Source organism: Panthera tigris, chromosome A2 (genome assembly GCF_018350195.1).
Source record: "Panthera tigris isolate Pti1 chromosome A2, P.tigris_Pti1_mat1.1, whole genome shotgun sequence".
NCBI classification, from domain to species: domain Eukaryota; kingdom Metazoa; phylum Chordata; class Mammalia; order Carnivora; family Felidae; genus Panthera; species Panthera tigris.
Genome location: NC_056661.1, coordinates 24291573 through 24305288, shown reverse-complemented (window position 1 = coordinate 24305288; position 13716 = coordinate 24291573). Strand labels below are relative to the sequence as shown.

The 13716-nt window shown below is 37.0% G+C and overlaps 1 protein-coding gene across 1 annotated transcript in view; it reads left to right on the top strand.

Annotated features, from left to right (window-relative positions):
- The window catches only part of ERC2 (ELKS/RAB6-interacting/CAST family member 2), a 709181-nt gene that overhangs the window by 255645 nt on the left and 439820 nt on the right, over nt 1–13716 (top strand). The gene's annotated exons all lie outside the window — the stretch shown is intronic.

Sequence of the window (13716 nt, the reverse complement as noted above, 5' to 3'; positions counted from 1 at the left end):
AAAGAAATTAACACCAGCTATTGAATTTTTGGCATGTACAGTTCTGACTTAGGATTTTTTAAGGTGTTTTCTTTTTCTTATCTTTTCTTTCTTTTCTTTCTTTCTTTCTTTCTTTCTTTCTTTCTTTCTTTCTTTCTTTCTTCTTTCTTTCTGGTCAATGACAATGTCTTCAAGTGAATTTTTGTGGAAATAATGTAGAACATTTGCTTTAAAACTGTACGTCCCCCGAGTGGGGTTACATGAGTCAAGGCACTCATAATGCATTTGCAGCAAATTGGTTTGAAAAATATCATCAAAGGAACCAAATGCCAATAAGAATGAACAATACTTGCTAATCTTGGCTTATCAATTCATTTTGAATTTATGTAATTTGAACTTGTTTTGAAAAGAAACTTATCATTCTACACTTGTGGGGGAGTGTTTCATAACTGAGATTTCTTCCTCACTTTACATTGGAACCAAACCTGAAATTTGGTTAGGGCTTTTTCTTTGTTTCTCTCTCTCTCAATCTCTCTCTTTAAAGAAAAGAAAAAAGAGAAAATATTTTATTTTATTTTTTTGTAAAGAGTCACTCAATGTTTCTTCCACCCACCTGCATGCCTGCCATTCTGGTCTCTGGCACAGTTACTAATGGAAAAGAGGATGTATATAGAATGTATTTCCAAAGTATCTTTTCTTTTTAAAAAGAGTGAATTCCAGGAATCTTTAGAAAAATCAGGAATGACATCTCTCCCAGTGCATTGGGCATTATCTTTGTAAAGGTCTCTATTCAGACAATTAATACTTTTTGGTGACTTTTAGAAGTAGAAAATCTATTTAATTTCTACTGTTTCTCGTATCATATGTTTTATTTGAAAACAATAAAATAGTAAATAAATACACTCGTTTATGCTATCTATATGGGAAGCCATAGAAACATGATTTTTAGGGCAAATCCACATTTATATATTATCAGTAAATTGAGTGTGGAGTTTTTCTTTTATGGATGCCCATGATGCTGGCTTATAAAACACATTTTTAGGACAAATGATGATCAATACACTTGTCAGGGAATCGAGCAAGGCGTTTTTCTGTTGTTGTTGTTGTTGTTGTTGTTGTTGTTGTTGTTGTTGTTTTGGATGTGTATTAATTTACCAAGCACTGCCTTCTGTTTTGTCAGTGGAGAAGTCTGGGTCCCATTAGCATCTATACTTACCATACATAAATTGAGTTATGGTGGCAGATGGTAGAGGGTCATCTTTTTAGCCATGTGTGTATCTTGTGACAGAGGCTGTGATCTCATCTGATTTTCTATATTACATCCCTGTGAAATTGGAGGGAATATTAGAAACCCATATTTTACAAGCCTTAGGGTTGACTGTCAAATATAACTGACCCTTAAACCTGGTGGGTGGAACTTGAGACGTCATTGTGTTTGAACTTAAACACCTTTGGGTAAATACTGGTGTCATCTAGTGCCTTCTCAAAATCTAAGGTTAAAAGGAACTTTCCTAGAGAAAATTTGATCTGTAGTTTCAGGGAGATGACATGAATTAAGGGCTAATAAATTACCTCTACTAGTCCCCTGCTTCTTAGAGAAACTGAGGGTGAACTTCTGACCCCTCATTTTTTCCACACATACACTTCACATCAACTTAAAGTTGTTTGTAGTGAAAATTTGTGAAACCTTGCCCTAATTCAAGCAGTTTTAGAAGTAGGGTCTGGTAGTTCTAGGAGATCTGTACGTGCCCCTCTGGACTTGTACAATTGTGAAAATGTGTCTCTGTGGAGAAGCATTGAGGAGGGCAATCTGCCAGCATCTAAGAGGGAGTAATTCTCTTGCAGCCATCACATCTCCTGTAGCCAATTGAGCCAGGGGGAAAAAGTCACCTGAATGGAAATGAAAGGAAACAAAATGAATGAAGTTATTTGTGATTTATCTTCTTGCAGGGAGCTCCAAGTTTTAACTTTGATCCCGATTTGCTCTGGCAGGTATGTTTCAGGTTTGCACTAGAACACTGTGTGTGTTTCTCAGAGAAATTAGTTTTCTTATAGATGGTGCTATTCTCCTCCTTTTCTTACTTTTGTATCTAAAGATTCTTTACTAAGCCCCTCTTCTCTGCTCTTAAGGAGAACTGTCAATAAAAATGGTAGCGAAAAACTTTTTCCCTCCTTTTTTCCCTGTGCTGTTGATTCCTTTGAAAGAATGTTTTAACCTACTTTTATTATAAATTTGACATGACATAAAGATGGTGTCCAAAAATTTCACTTTCTTACATTCATTCATAAAACTGTACCCAGTTTATTTTTAAGAAAATGAATTACAGTAATGAGAGTACTTGTCAGATAATCTTAAAATTGTTTTCTTTGTTAGCTAGAACTTCCAAGTGAATGAAAATCTAATTCAAAATGGCTAAAACCAAAAGGAAGTTTAGTGGCTCACTCAACTGGAGAAAAACAGGGTATTTCTTCAGGCATAGCTTGATCCAGGGACTCAAAAGATGTTAATGGATTCTAGTTTTTCTCATTCCATTTTGTAGTTTGGCTTCCTTCATGTAAATTCATTTTCAGACAGTCCCAGTCTGCCTGTCTGAGCAAGATGGCTATAGCAGCTCTAACAATCACAAAAGGAAAGGGTAGGGAGAGAGTTGTATTTTAAGAAAATGAAAAAAAAAAAAAAAAAAAAAAAAAAAGAAACCAATCCCAGAATAATGATAATTACTGAGATGGAACATAAACTTCACTCTAAACTTAACCACCGAGGCTAAAAGGATAATACATAAAACCTTTTAGTTCTCATTTGCTTAATAAATTAAATGGCATTCATTCATCAAGAAAAACAAACGTTATACTAGCACTAACTTTGGCAGAATTTATCAGATGGGATCTAAATGAGTGACATTAAGGGATTTAGTAAAAGTTGCAGAAAATGTATTTGATCTCGTGAACTTGTTATCTAAAGTGGATTAAGAAGCTAGGGGCATAATATCACTGGATGACAGTATTTCTGTGGTAACTGAAGTGAGGATTGTGGGTATATAGCTTTCCAGTCACATGACCAGCCAGGTACTTGTATGTCATAAATGGTTCTTCTTCAGTAATATTTGTCCCCATCAGGCTTCTCAATGGGAAATGAATAGTGAGCAATTCAACCTTGAACTTGACCAAATTGCTGATTTGTAGTTGTGTTATTGATCAAAGATTATGACTTTGCATTCAGGTGCTAAACTCCAGTGGTGAGGTTGATCTTTTGGTATTTAAACTAAAGACCAAGACTTGTCTTTGTGCTTAGGCAGATGACTGCTGTTCTTCCGCATGGGGTGAAGCTGATCTGCAGTTGCATTAAATTTCTTTTAAAAGATACACTGGTATTTGGTCAAATTCTGCCAATTCAGTTCTGCGAGGCATGGAAGGGATGCACTGGAACATGGAGAATGTAAGAGCTACAGTGGCAACTTTTCCAAAGGTCACACAGCTAGGAAAAGAGAGATTTCAAATTCAAACCTAGGCCATTGAATGCATCCCAGTTCCTAGTATGAACTTCATTTGAGTCCTGGGATCTAGTCAGGAACATCACTGCGGAGCTGAAACGTTTTCTTTGGCTCTAAGCTCCTTAGGTTTATTTCTTCTGTCTTTTGAACTCTTACCTGTTTGAGTCTAAACACTGCACTCTACTTGGAATGAGTTCTTCTCCCAAGATGAGTTGTTCATAGGAAATTTGTTTCAAGCCCAGTTTTTCTAGCCAGCCATTATGGTGGCTTTTAAACTTTAAAACTTTGCCCCACTCTGTGGCTGTTTAAAAGAATAAGAGCAATAACAACAAAAATACCACTTTGCACCACTTGTGGCAACCCACAGCCTGAATACCACTGAACACACATGGTGTAGGGCACCTGACATATAATAACCTGTGAGTAGGCATAATTAGCCCCATTTCACAGATGAGAAAGTTGTGCTTTAGGAAGGATAAGCAACCTGCTAAGGTCCTACATCTAGGCAGCTGGTAACTGAAATCTGAATATAGATTTTTCCTCCAGAGTTTCGATACTTTCTACTCCTTCATTCTGCTTTTGCTGAAGAGAGCCCATAGGTTCAACTGGTTTTTCTTTCAAAACTTACTTTGGAAATTATGCACTGGAGTTTGTATCATAGAACAGGTTGAGGCAGCTCATGGGAGCTGAAGAGGTCTCTGATATTTTTGGGGAGGTGTGATGTTGTGCTTTGTGCTATCAAGCAAGAGTCATCACTTTTTTCAGCCCTCCAAATAGGGCTCCAAATATGTACCCTACAGCCAACATATGTCCTGTTTTCCCCCTTGAGTTTTAAGTCTTGCCCTGAAGTCTTTATAACAGTTGGAGCATAACTCATTCAAACTTGCAAAGCCCTGTGTTTTTGATTTGTGCTATCCATTTACGATACCAGAAATTATCCTTTAGCTTATTTCTTTTTCTTGAGAAATTTCTTCATCTTCTCATCTTTCAACTTAAAAAAAAACTTTGTCCCATTTAACTATTTTACTTAAATAAGGGAAAAAAAATGTGGGTTTTAAGTGATAGCCAGAAAAAGCAAAATGTCAAGTTAAATGTTAGCTCTGGATGATATATAGTTGTTATTTGGAAGCAAGGAAGACTTAAAAAAATGATGAGACTTCTTTCTTTTTTTTGCCCAAACTCTTCTTATGATGTGTTTGAATATTTGAGTTGCCAGTCAATAATTCCTGCTATGAACAGGTTTCATTTGTGTGAATTTAACTCCTGAAGTTGAATCACAGACACCTGTGTTTACTGAGTAGCTGTTTTGTGCACAGCACCATGGTGGACCTTTCAGAAAAATTGAACATTCATTAAAAATTTTTTTAAATTTATTTTTATTTTTAAATGTTTATTTTTGAGAGAGAGAGAGACAGAGAAAGAGCGAGTGCATAAGCAGGGGAGGGGCACACAGAATCTGAAACAGACTCCAGGCTCTGAGCTGTAAGCACAGTGCCCAATGTGTGGCTCGAACCCACAAACTGTGAGATCATGACCCCAGCTGAAGTTGGGTGCTCAACTGACTGAGCCACCCAGGCACCCCCAATTTATTTATTTATTTTTAAATGCCTATTTATTTATTTATTTATTTGTGAGAGAGAGAGAGAGAGAGAGAGAGAGAGAGCAAGTGAACAGGGGAGGGGCAGAGAGAGAGAGATAGAGAATCCGAAGCAGGCTCTAGGCTATCAGTGCAGAGCTGGATGCAGGGCTTGAACTCACAAACCTAGAGATCATGACCTGAACTGAAGTCAGACACAACCGACTGAGCCACCCAGGTGCTCCTTAAATTTATTTTTTTAAAGTAATCTCTGCTTGCAACGTGGGGCTTGAATTCACAACTCTAAGATCAAGACTTGCCCATTCCACTGACTAAGGCAGGCAGGTGCCGGGAATACTCAGTTTTTAAGAGGCTAATGGAAGGAAGTATATGAGATAGGATCTAAATAGTGACCTAAGAATGGCAAAATGTGCTGCAGGGGCTCAAAGGATATCAAATGAGAGAGGGGCAGGGAATGATTCCTGGAGGAGGTAGAATTTGAGGAGAGCCTTGAAAAGTTGGCATGATTTTAAAAAGGGGAAGGGTATAGTTTATAAACAATGGGGACTGTATGAGTAAAGGCAATGAGACTGGAAAATATAAGAAGTATGTGGGGGAGAGCAAGTCATTCAGTTTGGTTGAAAGACTTTCAGTTTAAAAAAACAATAGAAGGTCAAATAAAACCATAAGAAAGTGGGAGAAAAGAAATAATAAAAAAAGCTGAAATGAATGAAATAGAAACCAAACATATACTGGAAGGGAACACCAAAGCCAAACACTGATTCTTTGAAGAGAGGAACAAAAATAACAAATCCTTGTTAGACTCATTGAGGAAAATAGCCAATATCATGATTGAAAGGGGGCATCACCATCAATCTTATTGACGTTAAAAATATGAGAGGATTTTATTAACAACATTATGATAATCAAATAGAAATTTTAGGTAAGTTTTTGTAAAAACACAACTTGTCAAAACTGCCTGAGAAGAAATAGAATATCTGAGTAGTCCTGTACATTAAGGAAAAATGATTCTGTATCTAAAATCTTACCACACACATGTGTACACACACACAAACACACACACACACACACACACACACACACACACACACACACGCAAAGCAATGCCCAAATCCGAAAACCAAACCAAACATAAAAACCTTCAAGCCCAGATGGCTTCTTCAGTGAATGTTACTAAACATTTGAGATTTGAAGAAAAAATTATATTAGTCATACAGAAACTATTCCAGAGACTAGAAGAAGAGGGAACATTTCCTATCTTATTTTATGAGGCCACTGTAACCTTGATATCAGTACCCAACAAAGTCACTACATAAAATTGCAAGCAGTTTCTTTCATAAACGTGGATTTAAAATATCCTACTGAACTGAACACAGTGACAGTTAAAGGACCTGACCAAGTTGTGCTTATTCCAAGAATGCAAGGTTGGACAAATATTTGGATATCAGTCAATGTTATTTAATTTTCTTGAATGTTTATTTATTTTTAGAGGGAGAGAGAAAAAAAAAAGAGAAAGAGAATCCCAAGCAGTCTCCACACTGTCAGTGCAGAGCCTGTCATGGGGCTTGATCTCGCAAGGGAGATCTCTCTGTGAAATCATGACCTGAGCTGGAATCAAGAGTTAGACACGTAACCAACTGAGCCACACAGGTGCCCCATTTAATGTTATTTACTACATTAATAGGATAAAGGAGAAAAATAAATGTAATTTCAATAAATGCAGAGAAATCATTTGATAAATGCAACATCCATCCATATAAAAAGAAGTTGTTTTTTATCAAACTCAGGTTAGGAGAGGATTTTCTTAATTTAATAAGAAATAGCTGTTAGAAAACTATGATCAACATCATGTCTAATGATAAAATGTTGAAAGCTTTCCTTATGATATAAAAAATAAGACAAAATGCCTATTACTGTCACTTCTATTCCATAATGTTATGGAAATCCTACGTATAAGAATTATAAAGGAAGAAATAAAACTACTTTTATTCACAGGCACCATAATTGTGTGTGTAAGAAATCTCAATGAATTCATATATAAACAATTAGATTAGTAAATGAACTTAGCCAGGTAGCTAGTCAGTATTTAAAAATGAATCATATTTCTACATGCCAATGACAAACATTTACGCAATGAAAATTTGAAAACAATATTATTTATGATGGTATTAAAAAACCCTATTATCTAGGAGCAGATCTAACAATGGTAGTATAAGACTCAACGTAAACAGAAGATTCAAAACATAATTAGATGTGGAATAACAAAAAACTTGAACAAGTGAAATAGCTATCAACAATGGAGTGGATAAATAGTGAAATATTCATGCAATGAAATGTTATATGGCGATGAGAAGTACCAAGCTATTGCTTCATATAACAGCATAATTCAATACCCCCAAAACAGTGTTGAAAGAAGCCAGACACAAAAGAACACATACAATGTAATTCTGTTTATATGCATGCATTCCAAAAATAGAAATAATGAATAGTGTTAGATACCTGGATAGTGGATAGTGGAGTGATGGGGTTTGGAGACTGGGAGGGGGCATGAAAGAAGTTTCTGGAGTACAAGGAGTATTCTATTCCATGATCTGGTTTGCATGTGCCCAGGTGTGTTTACTTTGGCATAATTCATCATGCAAAAATTATGATTTGGCTACTTTCTTATGTGTAATACACTTTAATTCAAAGTTCATTTAAAAATAAAGGAAGAAGGGGCACCTGGGTGGCTCAGTTGGTTAAGCCTCTGACTCTTGGTTTCAGCTCAGGTCATTTTCTCATTGTAGTGGGATCTGGCTCCGGAGTCAAGTTCTGCTCTATAAGCTCAGAGCCTGCTTAGGATTCTCTCTTTCCCCCTCTCTCTGCTCCTCTCCTGTTCACATGCACGTGTGCACTGTCTCTCTCTCTCTCTCTCTCTCTCAAAACAAATAAATAAACTTAAAAAAAATAAAAGGAAGAAAAAGTCACCGATAAAAAGGCAAATAATCTTTTAAAAATTGAGCAAAGGATTTGAATAGACGTTTTTCCAGTGAACACATACAAGTGGGCAATAAGGACACAAAAAGATGTTCCAACAGGAAATGCAAATCAAACCCTCCATTAGATACAACTGATTCCCCATTAGTATGGCTAAAATAAAAAAAAAAGACAGATAGTAACAAGTGTTGGGGAGGATGTGGAAAAATCATACTCTCATATATTGATGGTGGGAGTGTAAAATGGTTCAGTCCATTTTGGAAAACAATTTGGCAGTTCCTTAAAGTGTTAAATGTAGTTGCTGTGTGACTCAGTAGTCCTCCTTGGGGTACACCCAACCAAACTGAAAACATATGTAAAAACCTGGACTGTACACCAGTGCTCATATGCCATTATTAATAATAACCAAAATGCTAAAAAGAAATCCAAGTATCCATTATCCTATGCGAGTAAACAAATTTTGGTAAACACATAGAGTGGAATATTATTTGTCCATGAAAAGAAATGAAATACTGATACATGCTGTAACCTGGGTGAACCTTGAAAACATAATGCTAAATGAAAGAAGCTGGTGCAAAAAGCCACTTATGTGATTCCATTTATATGAAATGTCTAATATAGGTATATCTATAGATATAGTAAGTAGACTAGTTGCTGTTAGGAGATGGGGAGAGGAGAAAAAGGAGTGACTGCCAGTGAGTACAGGGCTTTTGGTGGTAAAAATACTGTGGAATAAAGTGTGCACTGGATTGCATACTTTAAAGGGGTAAATTTTATGGCACATGTGTATATCAATAAAACTATTATTCAAAAATAAAGATATTTCAAAGGAAAGGATCAATAACTTTGATTACTTAAAAATTAAAAATATAAACAGAACTATACAGTAACCTATCAGATGTATTTCTAAGGTTTATAGTAGTTGGAGACTTAATATTCTTACTATATAAAGAAGATATATTCTCAATGTAATGTAGAGTAAAAGCTTGAGGAAAAAAATGTCAAAATGTTGACACTAATTCTGGATGAGGTGATTGTAAAGGATGTTTTCCTCTTCCCCCCCCCTCTAAATTTTTATGTTTGCAATAATTTGTATTCATTACATAGGAATGATTAGGAATTATTATTTAGGAAAAACAATGGTAAGTTCATTTTTAAAAAGCTTAAAGCTGCACAATTTATTCTATCCTGGTTTTCTTTTGTTGAACTGAGAAGATTCCAAAGAGGAAAAGCTTAGATTATTTATGGAAATTGATAATCTGGCTCTCCTGCTTACTGTTTCTCTGGGCTCCAGCTTTCCCATCTGTGAAATGGAACCTTGATACCAGCCTGCATAGGGTTGTGGAGAATGTTAAAAATGAATGAAGGTGTGGGAAAATCCTGGTATATAATAAATGCTCAAAGAATTCTTTGCTTCTCTATCCCTTCCCTTTTAGACTGAAAATTGTGTTTTACCTATAAAAAAGAGGTGGTACATTTAAATAAGGACAGACAAGAAATTTAACAAGATTACTTCAGGCAGAATCTTAGCTCAGAATACACACACAACTGGTGTGTGGAAAGACTTTAAAAGCATCTTTGAGAGGAGAAACCAGTGGAGGAAAAAAATAGCAACTCCCAGTAGGCCTGTGGTGTAATAAATGACCTAGGGACCTGGCTTTCTGGCTATTGGGCCTTTGGCAAGTCACTTGTCTTTTCTGGCTCTTATTATTCTCATTTGGCAATGTAGAGATTGGACCAAGAGTCCTGACTTTAAAAATTCTACCAAGTTTTGAGGCTTGGTGACTGGCAATTTGGAGTCTCAAAGGGCCTGCCTGGAGAGTCTGAATTGACATGACATTCTTGCAAAATTTAAATCTTTGCTTTGTTTGTTCCATCTTGGCCAGCCCTGCCCAGGCCAGTAACCCCTGTACTCTCTCCCTTGTTGGTGCTCAGGTTCCCAGCCTATTGTTTATTTAGGGATTGTGATTTCCTTATTGGCGTGCGCCTCAGCCAGCAGGGTTGAGAAGTCAACCACAGGCCTCATGTGAACTTCCCCTTTCAAGTTTCAGTAATGACAGTGTACCGGCCGTCACATGCCTCATCCCTAAGGCATGGTCTAGTTTCCACATCCATCAGGCCGTGCTGGTAACTTGGGGTGGCCTGAATTCCTCTGCCGCCTGTTGCTTTTTCCATGAGATAAACTGGTTGAACATAGAAGGATTTGTGGTATGTTTTGAGATCCTAAGACTTCAACCAGGGCTATTGAAGGCATTGCAGGGATGGTTTAAAAGGAATGGGAAGAGCAAATCCATGTTGCTAGAGGCAAGTGAAGAGAGCTTTCTCACCCAATCTTTTCCTAAAGAGCATTGGAAGAGAATCGAGGTTTCAGATGTCCATCTTTTCAATACTCCTTGAAATGCAATCACTGTTTTACAAAGTAGTATTTCACTGGATCTCTGGGAATTCAAACTCTTTGTATTTATATGTATGTGGAAGATGACTTTGATCCAGGCTTAGGGAGGGTTGGGCTGCACACACCGAGGGGCTACCCTGTCATCTGGAAGCACTTTCTGAAATTTCTTCCTCCCTGTCTTCTCTCCCAAATCTTTTCACTGTTTTCTTTTGACCTTGCCCTGTGATCTTTGAAGGCTAATCTTACTGTGTGGAGGAAAGGATCAAAATAGCCCAGCTTCTAGGTGGCAAACCTTCTCTGAGGTTAGTTTTCCTGAGATTTTCCTGGGGACAGTGAGGTCTCACTCTGTGGCTTCTTCTCTTCTATATGTGGAGGGAACCATTCCAGTTTATTAAAGGTGTTTTAAAAATGATTGAAGAAGACAATTTAGGTGATACAAACAAATTTTATCTAGGACTTTTTGAAGCAGTCTCCATTTGGAGTACTGGAAAATGGTGTGGAAGTCAGGAAAGTTTTATAGGATAAAGAATTAAGAACAAGAAAGAAAAAAAATTAAAAAAAGAGATGATTGCCTGGGGTCACGTAGTCAAACTTGTTTGAGTTGAGAAGGAACAAGGAAATTAGAACTCAGAATTGGCTTGTCATTTGGGGATTGGCTGACTAGACATACTACATTTCTGGTCAAGGGGAGCATTTATAGGGACATGCAAGTTATCTAAGTATTGGTTTGCCGACAAGCAATCCCAAGCAGAAGTAGAGCCATCTTGGGCCTAGAAAGTTATTTCAACAAAGGGAAAATTTTAGGCAAGTTATTTACCTTCTGTAGGTCTTCCGACCTATAAAGTGGATAAAATAAGTACTTAATTCATGAGGTTATAGGGAAGATTAAATGAGATTTTCTAGCACAGTGTTTGCCTTAGTAATCCATACACATTAGCTGTTGTTGTTATTAACTGCATTTTTAATGCTGGAATAGAGAAACTTCGCTTCTGTTCTATATTATTCTTTTCTATAAATTCAGATAATGCAAATATACATATATCTTCAACATAAATGGGGTAGAAAACATAGGTCTAAAAAAGAAATCTTTTGATATGGCTTTGTTCCCCACCTGAGGAGCTTACAAATAAATACAGAGTTTTGTGTCACCTCCGTCCTGAAAGGGAATGTCCTTGGGTGACACCAAGTCATTGATAGTTTTTATTCACTCCCTAGATGAATCTGATGCACCTAGTCCACAGATTGGCACTGGGGAGCCTCTACATTAGTATATGTCATAGGCACATGGAAATGATTTTGGATTAACCAATGCTCCCTTCCATGCATTGGGAATGTAGAAAGCTATCAGTATTAATTGAAGCAACTTTCTTTGAAGGGCCGATAGCCAAGAGCCACAGGTGCAACTATAGTGGTTAAAATTGAAATACTTCTGTGGTTATCTCAAATCCCCAGAGTACCCTCCCCCACTCCAGCAACTAAAAAGTTAACCCCTGGCCTTTCAGAAACTTCCCCAGACCTGCTTCCATTGTTCTAGGTGGTGTCTGTTCTGGTTGGTTCTCCTCCTATGCTATACTGGTTGTTCAGTGACATAGTAATCACCACGATTCTATGGGATTTAAAGTCTCCTCAAAACTTTTTTGACTCTTTCCTTCTTGACACCTAATTCTCTTATTTTCTGTGAGTTTTCTATGACTTCCATCAATTTTGCACTTCTTTTTGGTGATTCCTATACTGTTTTCTCTTTCCTCAATTCTTAACCCTGTCTAAGAATTCTTTCACCACTAGGCCGATGATCTGTCATGTCTACTGTCTCAACTCCCATTTGGCTTCTATTTTTATTATTAACTTCCCAAAGGCTGTCTTGTTGCTGTCTTTTTACCAGCTTATAAATGACTCCCAATCAGACCCAAGTACAAACTCCTTGCTTGATTCTCGAGTGCTTATCATTAAGCCCCTCCTTCTTTTCTTTTCTAACTCCTCTGCAGAAACAAATTATCTGTACTTCTTCTTTTTTTTTGTGATCTGTACTTCTTAATTAGTCCTGTCTTCTTATTCCTCCTTCATACATAATTCATACTTGTTATTTTGTTCTTTCAATTTATATTAATTAAATATTATGTGCTGGACACCATGCTGAGTACTCTTTACTTTGCATGTGTTATTATTTTTGGCCAGAAAGAATTTCATCTTCTCTATGATAATCTTACTCTTATCCATCTCCAGACCCTATATTAGGGGATTTTCTGGAGATTTGTTGACTCTGCTATGGTGGTCTTACCCATTTCTGACCTCTGTCTGTAGATTTGTAGAATATTATATCTAACTGTATTTTGGTATTCTCTTTCATGCTATAACTTTTGTGTTATACTCTTCTAGTTGCAAGTGGCTGAAACCCTGCTGTTGTATTTTGGAATTCTGGGGATTGGATGGTTAAGATATAGCTCTATCTAGCTGTTCAAATGATGTTATAAGGGCCCAGTCATTTAGGCAGATTCTTAATCATGGTATCAAAGAAGGCCATAACCAGCCACAGGCCGATATTTTCCTTATCATTCATAATCTCAGAAAAGGAGAAACATAAACTCAGAAAAGGAGAGGCCCCTGAAGTTATGTCAGTTCCCTAAAAGAACTCTGATTGGCCTTGATGGCATAATGAGTTTACCCCAGGTCAATCAGCATCCAGAGAATCCATGGTACTTGCCACTGAGCAGGGTCACACATGAAAACCCCACTAAAACCACAGGGAGTTGGGGAGATGTAGTTCCTAAAAGGAAAAGAAGCTGAGTAGACAATTAAAAAGTAATTGATAAATGCTACAGCTAGAAATAGGAAGAAGGTAATCTTTGTAGAGCACCTACTGTGTGTTAGCTATAATTCTGGGAGATATACATGTTGTCACTCATGTAATTCTTATAACAGCCTTGTGTTACGGGATTAGTAAGGTTAGAAATATGCTCACAAAGTTAAATGGGGTGGACTAAAAGCAGAAGCTACTGTCTTCTACATGTGTACCTCACAAAACTGGGGAATGGGTGGGGACTTACTATACTGTTATTGGCTTATGATAATGATGACCAACTTTTACTCTCATGGGGAAGGTTCCATGATAGGTACTTTGCATGCATTATAGATCACTTGGAATTTTCATGACATGCTCTTGAGCATGGTCTTATTTCAAAGAGGCTCAGTATCTTGACCGAAGGCATAAAAATCAGGATTTACATCCAGGTTTGTGACTTTCTAAGGGTCAGGAGGATTTTTTTAATGTTTATTTATTT